Source organism: Cupressus sempervirens, chromosome 8, assembly GCF_028749045.1.
Source record: "Cupressus sempervirens isolate cs-2001-9-10 chromosome 8, ASM2874904v1, whole genome shotgun sequence".
In the NCBI taxonomy this organism is placed as follows: Eukaryota; Viridiplantae; Streptophyta; class Pinopsida; order Cupressales; family Cupressaceae; genus Cupressus; species Cupressus sempervirens.
In genome coordinates this window covers 375,634,740-375,647,958 of record NC_143125.1, presented here as the reverse complement: position 1 = coordinate 375,647,958, position 13,219 = coordinate 375,634,740, and positions in this window count along the sequence as shown.

Here is a 13,219-nt window from a genome sequence, read left to right as displayed (position 1 = left end):
GTATTGTTGGTTTACTTTCATATGTAAGTTATACAGTTCTACAAAATATCCAGTTGTGGGAAAAAAATTGTAGAATACTAATTCACCACCCCTCTCTCAATATTATCTATTTCTATAAATTGGTATCAAAGTTCAGTTACTCAGAAGAGGCTTAACATCTTGTGTAAGATCCCTATAGATATGGAACAATTCAAGAGAAACCTTGAAGAAACTCTTGAGAAAATTTATATTCTTACTGAAGAAAGAGATAACCTAAAAGATAGGTATGAGGGTGCAAAAGTTTACATTGGAAAATTGAAAGATAAGATTGATGATCTAAGATTTAGAAAGGAATTGAAAGAGTAGAATAGTGACAATAATGAAGTAGGAAACCTCAAGGAAGAAAATGATATTTTGAAGCATGAGTTGAAAATTGTTGAACTTAAGTTAATTCTTAAGAAAGATGATAGCAAAATTGAAACAGATCTAAAATATGAGAATGCAGACCTTAGATCCTAGTTTAGTCAAGTAACATATGAACTAGATTCTAATAAAATAGAACATGTAGAATTAGAAAAGTATGACACTATTGTGAAAGGGGAATTAAGACAAGCTAAACAATAGTTAGAGAAGCTTTATATTAGTAGTGAGAAAATTGATGAACAAATGTTTCACCAGAGACCCTCTTATGGTAAGACAAGCCTTGGATATCTTATTGGAGAAAAATAAGCCAAGAAAGTTAAAATTATAAAAGAACCAGATTCATTTGTTGAGTGCCCTAAAGAATCTGATCTGAGTAAGGTCGAATTATGCATAAATACAAAAGTATCTAAAGAAGTTGAACTAGTTGATTTTTCTATGAAATATGATGAACCAAAGAAAACAAAGAAAGTTGATGAACCTAAGCAAGCTAATTCATCTAAGGGAGCTAGACATGAATTTAGATGTAGATGTTTCATATGCGATGAGGTTGGTCATATGAAAAAGATTTCATTGGTAAGTCTTTTAAACCTATTACCAATTTCTATTGTTATCATTTTCATGGTTATGGACATAAAGGAGTAGATTGTAAGAAACCTAAGTTTGATAATAGTAATGCAAATAGTAGAATGTTTAAGAATACTAACCCTATAAGTAATAAGAGAGGAAGGTTAGAAAGAATATCTAATGATGGATATAAATCTAATGGTGAAAGGAAACTAGTTGTAAAGAATGGAGAGACATATTGCAAGGAATTGCAAAGCACCTAAAAGTCAGATGGTTGGAACCAATCAAAGAAGTAATGCACCTATATGCCATTTATGCAATAACTTTGGACACATAGCAAGAATTTGTCGACTAGACAGAAGGAACAATAATAGAAATGAAAAATAAATGATAGTGGCAGTGACAACAATTAGAAGGAATAAATTCAAGTACATGTTGATGAACTCAAGGAAGCATTTGTGAAAAATATTAATCCATAAAGTTATCATATAGTTTTGGAAGAGCAATATTTCGATGCACTTGATGGAAGATTGAAATAAAAAAAAAATTTGTGACTTGTATTATTTAAATTAAGTAATTTAGTAGAGGTAGAGTGCCAATTAATTAGAAATGGTGTTAGAGAGAGGATTAGAAGTTGAATAGTTAGTAAAAGGTAGAGGACAGAGTGAGCAAGCTATGGTCAAGTGTGCAAGGATTTTTATGGTTGCAATAAGTCATACAAAAGAAAACAAGGTTATTGTTAACTAGTGACAAATTTTTGAAGGAAAAGTAGATGCATATTCAATGTAGAGTTAAATCTGAAATGGTTTAAGGATTGCAAGAAAAATTGTGAGTACCATTTGATCATGTAAAAAGTTTGGAGTGATTTTATGATGAATTTAAGTGTTAAGTGAAGTGTTTGAAGTGTGAGGTTGTAGAAGCCCTAATATGCATTATTCAAGGTATTTTATGAAGCTTGAATTGAATTTATAATACAAATACTTAAGCATTATGGGAAGTCAATCAGTATGTGATGTTAGTGAGAGACCTAAGCACAAATTCAAGAAGCACCTATGTGTCTCTCTCATTGATGATATGTTAGGAGCATTTTCTCAAATCTTGCCAAATTTACTTCACATAGAAGATGTTAGGAGTTATATTCACTAAAAATTTGAGAGTATTGGTGATGAAGAAATTTACAAGGATTTAGGAGTTATGTGAAATGGATACCTAACCCTAAAAGTTGTGTATGCATACCTAAATGAACTGAACTTGATTAAGTATGTGTTTTATATGGAATTCAAAAATCATGAATGGAGTAGAATTATTTTAAGTGGAGTCCATGAAGAATTTTTTTGGATAGGTGATGTACCTATTGCAATTGACAATGAACTAATTCATAAAGGCATAGGTTTAAGAAATGAAGGTTGTAATCCCGTAATTGACAAAAATGTAAGAAAGGTTGTTGAAATGAACTTAAAGACTAAATTTGATGGAAGGAACATGAGAACTTAGAACTAATTTACAATATTGGAGTCAGAGTGTTGAGAAAGATTATATGATACAAGCTAAATCATAGCTCTAGAGTAAACTTAGTTCCAATAGGATTTTTACATGCAGCCTATGTTATGACAGTTGAAAGAAAGAAAGTAAACATGTGCAAGATTATTAGAGTGCAATTATTGGACAACATTATAAAGTTAAAGAAAACTAAGAATGCAATTTTTAGATTTGAATCTCTTTTAACACATTTGTTTTTCCGTGTAACAAAGAAGTTTCCTAGAATGATAAATTCAGATAGTTATGAATGGTCTATGAAGATGATCACCCAATATTATAGGGAAAAACTTGAAGATGTCAAAGATAGAGACATATACAGGATGATAAAGAGTTTCCAATCAGAAATGAAGCAAAGTTATAGATTACTTCCCTCTATGGTAGAGAAGTACAAAGATGAAATATGCTTTATGGTATAGATTGAAAAAACTTGTATGCAGGTAGTCGAACCTAGAGTAAAATTTATTGAACATATGGGCTATGAAATGAGTGAAGAACTTGTTGAAGGATATGAAAAGATTATATTGCAATCTAAAAGGGACACTAAATGTCCAAGATGGGGAACATATGAAGAGAAGATAAGGGAAGTTCATTCTAAACTTCACATAAAGGAAATCAAAAGGAACATGAAGAAAAGATAGAATCCATGATAAAAGAGTCAGGCATGACTAGATAGTAATTTCATGAAATCAAAGGGATAGTCTTAGAGATGAAGGTTAGTGGGAAATATAAAGTGTTAGAAACCACACCTATTTACATTACAACACCATTTGAGGGAGTAGTAGTAGAAGGACCTACTGCACAGATACCTATTGCACCTTATGCAACAGTTGCACTAGATCAACTAGTTAAGGTACAACTTGGTCAGTAGAAGAGGAAACTTGAAGTTGATGTAATAGTTGTGCAGAGGAAATTAGAGAGATTAGTGAAGGTTAAGCAAGAATTAAAACCATCCCTCAAGAAAAGGGTCAATAAAACCACCAATGAAATTTGGCAAGAAGAGGTTCAGGGAATTCAGCAAGAAAACTCAACTTCTTACATAGTTCTTGGTACTAAATCCATGTAAGTGGATAGTACTCATATAACTATTGATGCTAAAGAGAATCCTTTTGTAGGATATGGGACAAACATTATTGGCAATATTACTGCCTACTCTAGCGTAGATGAAGAGGACAATAAAGCTAAGTAGATGAAAGCTAGAGAAGAGCAAAAAGAAGAGGAAAGGAAGCAAGAATAAGAACTTAAGAAGATTGAAGATGAGAAGAGAGAAGGAAAGAAGAAGAAAAGGAGAAAGCAAGAATAGGAGAAGAAAGAAAGAAAGAAGAAATGAATGAAATTTCTAAACTACAATAGAAATGGAAGATTGTGATGCAATAATCTACATTCTTGACCAATCTAAAATATGTAGTAACTAAATCTGGGAAGGTAGTCTTTCAACATGAAGCTAACATACCTTATGTTGAACTAGCAGCTATACCTATCACTAAAGCTACCCCAGAAGCAATAGCTTAACTATTTCCAATAATATCTGATGATGATGATGATGACCAAAAAGGTCCAATGAGCTCCTTGAGAAAGCTACTTGAGAAGAATAAGTTTGTGAAGAATTTGAAGAGATTGTTAGCATAAGTTCTAGAAAGAGTGCAAAGGATAGTATAAACATTGTTACAGAACCAAACTTACAGAGAAAGGCTAACGAAATGGTAAGATCTTTTAAAGAAAATTTCACCACCTTGTCTGATATTGGTTCAATACAAACACAAAAAATGTATGTGTGAGGCCTCCTCTCGACTCGTCATAGCATGGATATTTTATTTACATTTTGATATTCAAGACCTTGATATTCTAATAGTTATTTGAGACTTAGATGGACAATGGATTTTCTTTATCTATTGATTTTGATTCTTCAGTAGTGTTTTACATTGTTATATGCACTAAGAACCTATTATTGTGTAATAAATGTTCCAACATATATGGATGCAGCTTTACAACATGATATTATCAGATTTTGATGCAATGCAAAATGTTAATTTGATTCTGATGATTTTTTATTTATAGATAAATGTTAATTTGATTATGATGCTTTATGAAATGCAGATGAATGGTTAGGATATGAAGATAGATGTTAATTTGATAATGATGACTTATGACATGCAAATTTTGATATCTTAACATTTCAAGTGGAATAATTGAAAGATTAGGAAAGGAAATCTAATTCAATTTATTTAATATGGATATTATTATTATATGCACTTATGTTGTAAATGTTTATTTAACTCCTTAGACCACTGATGCTCAATTTTGATGTGCAGGAAAAAGGAACCATGGAAATTTAACGAGAAACAAGGTATAGAGACATGTTTAAATGACTCTGTCAAGGTGAATCTTTGTAAGATTTGTAAACCTCGTTCTGATGTATTTATTTTGTAAATGTGAGATGGATGTGTCTAGTATGCATTTCATGTGTAGGTTCTGAACATGTCATGTGTGATGTATAGTGCATTTTGTGTTTGTCACTTGACACTTGTACATGTTATGTGAAATGACATGTTCTTTGATGATGGATCATGTGGCCACCTTATTCCAAGTCAAATGCCTTAATTGAGAAATTTGATTTATTGCCCTAAATTAGTAAAGAGAACAAGGTTATCACCATGGGAAAATTTGGAATTTGAATTACCTAGCAATGGGAGGTCCATAAAGTAACTCTAAGGTGAGCTTGTGACAAAAATAAACCCTACCCATGTTAGTACTTTAAGTTAGGGGGCTAAAATAATGACCTCTAGGGTGCCTAGTAGACCTAGGGGACCTCAAAAAAATTGCACTCTTTATTGAATCCAAAAATGAGAGGGATATATAGGGGTATGGCTAAATTGGAAACTCACTTGGCCACTTTCTATCTTTAGAGACAATTAGGGTTTGGAGGAAGAGGATAAGGAGCTCTACAAAAACTATCCATTATCATTGCTTGGAGTGAGGTTGGTACCCATGATCCAAGGAGTTCTTCATTGTTGCATGTAGAATAGATATGGTGTTCTTCATTACATGATGAATTTGGTGTATTTTAGATGTGGTTCATGGGAAAAGATCTTTTTGTTTGAATGTTGCATCTGAGAATTTTTGTGTGAATCCCTCCTTGAATCTTGCTTTATTTTCATGTTATGTATTTTTTGTAATGGGTGTGAAGCATCACTCACCCTTGGGAGAGAAGAGTTGCTTGGGTGAAGGGGTTAGTTAGGCTCACACATGTAGTTGAGGTACTCTCCCATGTGTGGAGATGATTGTATATGTTCAATGGAATGTGATCTTCTTGCTTACTTGCATTTTGGGAGGTATAAGGAGGTGTGTGGAAGGGAAGATATTGTAAGCCCCAAAAGGGAATGTTGATAATGAGAAGATGTGTATATTATGAATTATAGCTTTGGAAATCCTCCTCATTGTGAGAGCCCACCTTCACCCTATACTTGATTCAATTATCGAATCTTTGTGCAAGACTTGGGATGGGTTGTCTTGCAATGCATTGTGTTGAGTTGCTATATTGTTGTGTTCATGCATGATATGAGAATGTGGAGTATGCTACCATTTATGCCTTGTTTCCCCAAGCTTGGTGGGTGCCCTCCTTGAGGCCTAAGTTGGGAGGTGAGCCTCCATGGTTCCCCAATTCTTTTTGTCTTTTTTTTTTGCAGGTTTTAATTTGATGAGCTTGGAAGGTTGAAGTTCATGTAGTCTATTCTTGCATAGGAGAAGAAGACTCTTTATTATTTTATTGGAAATGGAGTAATAAACTCCACTTGTTATGTGAAGCAGTTTATATTGTAAGGGAGTTGTTATTGTTCTCATTCATATGTCCATAGAGTGAGAGATTTACAAAATCTATGTATCAAATGGTCCTTCCATTGTGTATAGCTTGATATGATCATTCCGCCACCCTTGTTCATGCTTGATATTGTGTTGAAAGTAAATTTTGAAAGGAACATGAAAGAGAAATTTGTGTTGTGTTGATGTTGTCTTTCTATACTTAAATTTGGAATGTGTTGAAGAAAAGAATTTTGGTCATGATATACCATTAACAATGAATTGGACATTATCTCCTTGGTATCTTTATCTCCTCAATTACATGAGAATAATTTAGTTGCTTGATGTTTAGTATTGAAATCAAATTAGTTGTAAGATATGCAATTGATAGTAATAGATTTTTAGATAGCTTAAATTATGGAATTGGATGGCATTAAAGTATTTTGAATATTTGATGCAATGAAATTTTAGTTTCAAAAATTTCTTGAGTTCCATTTTGCAATTAGATTTTGTTAGCAACATGATAGTTTGCTTCAGGTTAAATTGTTTATTAGAATAGAAAATGATAATGCATAATGTGATAATAGACCATCACAAATTCCATCTTAACAACCATAGAGAATGCATGAAAGGAACTAGACAAATAAGTTAATCTTAAATGAGACCTATAGATGCATATTTTCATTCTAGAAAATGTATGGGCAAACCAAATAATGCTTCATCTTATTACAGTCCATTAAAATATTAGACCCTAAATAAAATAATAATATCTTGAAAATTAATGATTATAAATAAACCATTTCAAAAATCTCCCCCATTAATAATGTTAGACTTGAGTGAAGGGGACCTTGTCTTATGACATGTCCCTATACAAAAATATATACATAAAAAAAAAGCAAAATAGAAATATAGTTTTTATATTCCAAACTAACCTAACATAATAAATAAGCTAGCATATATAACCTGACCTAGCCTTTTCCCTTACTAAGCATACCACATGCCATATTTTAAAAAACAACCCAAAAAATATATATAATAAACAATCAAGATGGTGTGATATCTAGGCAGCTATACAAGTGGTTGACCTTGAGGGAAGGGAATAAGTGATTGTATACCAACTAACATAGCAGAAAACCCTTACATATGCCTAGTTTGCATGGTTTAAAGAAAAAAAAATCTCAAGTAGTCTCCATTTCACCTACCCATGCATGAAAAATGGGAGACAAGATTATATTGAAAGTCAACATCATTGCTCCTCCTTTTATGTTTATCTTTTTCTAGGCGCCTCAAAGGTAGGAAAGCACATTCAATTGTTTGGGGGGGGGGTGCGGGGGTGCTATCTTGTCTACTACTCCTTATCTCCTTACTGCACACATAGGCAAACAAGGCAGAAGTATGAATTTAATGGGGTGGGTAGCCATGCTTTGGAGGAAGTGTTAAAAAAAAGTTTTTCTTATCAAATGCATGTCCAACAATACCATTTTCCACCCTAGCACCTATCTTGAGAAAGCATACTTTGCAAGACTTTACCCACACCTAGTTAGGAGAAGTTACATGGGTGGTAGAAGGGGGATGTTCTTTTAATAGTAATATAGAAGCATTAAGGTAATCATTGGGATTACTATGTAACCACTTAGACTAGGATATAAGCATAGGGGGGGGGGGGGGGAGGGGGGTGGTGCTATCTTGTCTACTACTCCTTATCTCCTTACTGCACACATAGGCAAACAAGGCGAAAGCATGAATTTAATGGGGTGGGTAGCCATGCTTTGGAGGAAGTGTTAAAAAAAAGTTTTTCTTATCAAATGCATGTCCAACAATACCATTTTCCACCCTAGCACCTATCTTGAGAAAGCATACTTTGCAAGACTTTACCCACACCTAATTAGGAGAAGTTACATGGGTGGTAGAAGGGGGATGTTCTTTTAATAGTAATATAGAAGCATTAAGGTAATCATTGGGATTACTATGTAACCACTTAGACTAGGATATAAGCATAGTTTAGATTTGACAAGTTGGATTACAGGTTAATATTAAGATAGTATGGTTAGAATAGTTTATGTTTGTTTAATGTTAAGAGGTTTATGCTTGATTAATAGGTAAATGTATATTTAAGTTCTAGTTTATTTGAGTATATTTTTAATATAATTTAATAATAATTTTATGGGTAATAGATGTTGTGAATATAGTATATTTTAATTATAGTTTTAAATCTTGTTTTCAAATAATTGTTAAGAGTTGCATAGATAGAAATTTTGTGAAATGTAGGAGTCCTTAGGTATATGGGGAGGAAAGATAAAATATATGATATTAAGTATTAGTTGTTGGGTAGAGTAAAAGTTGAGGGTGTCATCTTTTTAAAGAAATATATGCTTAATAAAGGAATGGTATATTGGATTTTATTTGATTAAATTGATTTAGGGGTTGCAAGTTATGGTTATAGTGTATTTGATTATAGTTATCAGATGATCTTAAGGATAATGTATATGTATAATATCTAACTAATATAATATTCATAGAATGATAATAATGATTAAAGGATGTACAATTAGAATAGTGTACATAGTAAAATTAAAACATAATAATAATAATAAAATCAATAAATAAGTTTGAGTTGAGATGTGCGGGAGCTTGTCTAGATAGGTATGTTATGCAATGAAATTTTAAGTACATGTAAAACAAATTATGAGGTCTTTTAATCATACCACCTCATGGGGAACCCAAATTCCAGTTCTGAGTAAACTAACTTCGTACCATTAACATTATTCATCACCTCCAAGTCTTAGGATTGACTAAGTTCCTAGCTTCATTCTCTTCAAAAAAAAACAAAAAAAAACAAACTGTGTTTTGCCATGTAAAAATTATGGGCATGATAGTACGATGCATCACTATTTGATGCAGTATGCACAAATGTTAGAAATGACTTGCAAACATTGAATGTATGCATTGAAGAATTGAGAAAGAGCATAGATGAAGGCAAGAAATTGTATGGACAATGTGCATTGTCATAGAATTAAGTTTGTAATCTAATCAAAGGCCAAATAAGTGAGATTCAAACACTCACTATCATATTACAACAACTAGAGGTTAGCATTGAACATACTGAAAGAAAGATGGAGAAAATTCACAATTTATCAGAGGCATTGAATTTGACAAGGAGAAAGTGGTAACAAAATAATTTCTTAATCATGATGAGCTGAAATCCTATGTTATAATTAATTAAGTGTGTGAAAACATTAAGACCTATTAAGCATAGTTTTGATCATTTGCAATGTATAAGTAAGGATCATATCTTGTGAAATAAGTGTGATGTATGTATGCAATGCAAACTATTGTGAAGAAAGTACAAGTGATATGTGAGCCTTATGTGTTATGAAATCTAATGTATGATCATTGTAATTTATCTACCAACTCCTAACAAGGTTGAAGCAAATCCTAATAGGGTTGAGGCTTTTAATAGGGCCTAGTCTTCTAACAAGGACTCAAGACACTATATGCAATTCATAGACTCCTGATATGGTCAATATCCTTTACATTATTCTTTTTTTAAGTGTATCATCTTGTGGGTATCATCCACACTGGGGTTTTCCATTGGCTAAGGTTTCCCTAGTTAACAAATAATGGTGATATGAGTTCTCTTTGTGTATGGTTATACATACTATTTAGTATTGTTAGTTTACTTTCATATGTAGGTTATAAAACAATATCTAGTTATGGAGAAAAAATTGTAGAATACTGATTCAACCCCTCTCAATATTATCTATTTCTAACAAGTTCCTTCATACCTCTTCCTTTTACTGAGATGTGGTGTGATCATCATATCCATTATATTGTGTCATCATAGTGTCTTCTATTATGTTTCTTCCATTGCTTACTACCTCTATCCATTTCTTTTCTAGTTTGTAATTTTCATTTCTTGGTGTTCGTGTTGGTGTAGACGTCCTAGTTTTATAGTTCTTATTGATGTGTCCCACTTTTAAGACAACTGAAACATACTATGTCACCATTTTTCCACTTCTTGTAATTTCTTTTGAAATGTGTCTTGATACAATTCTCTAGAATGTGTCCATACTCTCCACAATAGTGACAATTATAACATGTATTATAATCCTAGTCATAGTGATTGCTTTTCCTCATTGCATGAGTCTATTTTTAGGTGACCAATGTGATTTCTTCTTAAGTCTATGCTCATAAGCCTTATGTGCATAATTTTTACAATTGTAGTAGTGACCTTGGAATCTAGATACCTTCCTAGTTGAGTTTTTGTTTTCTATTCTACATTCATGATATTCATGTCCTACTTTCTCGCGTTTAGACCAATTACCACTTGACTTAGGTTTAGGAGTTTTCTTAATATTTTTTCTTCTTCAAAAAAAATTTGTATGTCCAATATTTCCACATTAATGACATGTAGGTTTTCCTTTTGATTTTGCATTCCTTTGTTCACCACTTTTGGATTATTCTCCTTCTTCATTATTTGAAATTTTTTGTATCAAAGTCTTGATGTTTCTTTTTCTCTTGGTTGCTTCATCTTATCTTCAAAATGTTTGATTTCTTCATTGGTTTGTATTGATCTCTACTTTAGGGCCGGGGCAACTATAGTTTTCCACCCGCCCTTGCATTGGGATGCATTTGGCTCTAGATCCAGAAGCACTTTATCTTCCACCCACCTAGAACTATTGTTTCCCAATTTCTTTTCATACCTTAACTCATTCTTCAATTGCTCATTTTGTAACTTTAGATTTTTGATCTCCAAATCTTTTCTATTTTCTTCCTAATTTACAATCACTAATTTATTTATCATGTCAAGCTAAGTATTTTTAAGATTCTAAACTTCAAATGATGTTTCTTTGAGTTTGATATCTAACTATATTTTCTTCTTCTTCAGCTATCAGCTTATCTTCTATTTCTTTCTTTTTTTGTTCAATGGCTTCATGTAGTGTAAAAAATTGAATTTCTTGTCCTATCTTTAGATCTTTTGTTTCCTTTATGAGGGTACTGCTCTTTTCTAGAAGTTTAGTCATTGATTCATCTTTATTACTAGTCCTTCCATTGTTCAACAATCCTTCTATATCAAATTCTATGTATTGAGTGTCATTCAGCTATATAGACATATCTCTTCTCCTTTTGAGGTATTTTCTAAACTCTTTTTTAGTTGTCTCTAATTGCTGAGACCCAATCTAGATTTAAATTATTTAATTCTCAATGATCTTTCCCATCTTGTATACTTCTATATCCATGATCTTATCCTCTCAAGATATTAAATTTCCTAACAAGAGAACTCAACTTTGATACCAATTGTTGGAATATATATGGGAAACAAGATACTGGGGGGGTGGGGGGCAGATAAATTGGGATCTTAAAATTTTTCATTACAAAATCAATTTCATTAAATCATACCTAATTCATCATTAAAACTTTAATTCTAAAATAAAAATAATTGCATCACATCCATAACAATTCAACACATAACACACTAATTTGGTTACCGATAAACACTTCAAGCTAAAGGTAAAATTGGGGGTGGGGATGAAACCCACAAACCTTCACTATTACAAGAATAAACTTACAATGTTTGACTATAATATATGATCTACCTAGTGAAAGTATGTCTTGTTAAAGACTTGAAAGACTATTAGGTCTTGCCTTGTTAGAGGGCTTGATACTTACAATAAAGTAAGGACTCTATTAGGAGATTTATATAGGCCTGTTAGGACCAATTTGTTAAGAGATTTACTATCTCTCAATTAAAAAATAATTTATTTGGTACCTAAACCTCAATATTCTCTACAAGTTGATCTTGGTTCTCTTCTTTCCTCTATCTCTAATATGATTCTTCTAATTTGATAAATTTGTTCAATCCTTCATTGCTTTGATTTCTCTGTTTGCTAGATATGTCTCTTTAACTCCTTCACATGTTTGTATCCTTTCCACATTTCATCCTTTCATTTTTTCCTCTCTCTCTACATCTATATCTAATTCTAGGGTTATAATCCTCCTTAAATAGAATTCATGTGAAGTTTCTAGATCTTGATGAATGTTTTAAACTTCATCATCTTTCTTCATTTATATGCCTTCTTTTAATTGGTCAAATTGTTTTCCTAGGGATCATTACCTTATGCTAATGATTTGTAATTTGAATATGATATGGCTATATAGATATTAAATCTCATAGAAATGTTGGTCAAATAATTCACATATGTGTTTGTTCCACTACAAACTCACATATCAAAACTACATTGCTTGGAACTTGAGTGCTCTCACACTCGGTCATGTATGTTTTTGCTTGGCTTCTATAATTTTGTGTGCTTGACACTTGATAACTTCTCAATATGCTTGGTTATAATTATATTAATCTTCTCATACTATATTCCTCAGCTCACATATCTACTTGGTCTCTACTGAATGATTGGCAATCATTGTTTTGCTCAGTCTAAGTGTTATTTTATCAACCTTTACTAGATAACTTGGTCATAGTGATGATCTTGTAATCTTGCCTACAAAATGAATTGCAAATGACTAAGTGTTTGGTCACTAATCGGCAACATAGGCTTAGAGATCAACAATTTCATATGTATTCATACCTCATGTATGAAATCTCAAGCATGAAAGATTGGCCAAGTGTCAATCCTCATGGAGAACACAAAGAGATAACTCAGATATACAATTACTACCCTCAATTTCAAATTAAAATAGAGTAATGCATATTTTTTCAAGGTGGATGATTTATTTTCCATTCTCGTAGCTAGGGAGTAACAGGGAAACATGGGGCTCCAAATACCTCCTAAAGCAACTAGTCTTGTCAAAAAATATGGAAATTATTTCACATAGTTTCCACACTTCACCTACATTCGGGTTGGAGGCTATTCAAAAAAAAAATTGTACTCCCCTTCTTTATTGATGATAAATTTGTGCTTATGGA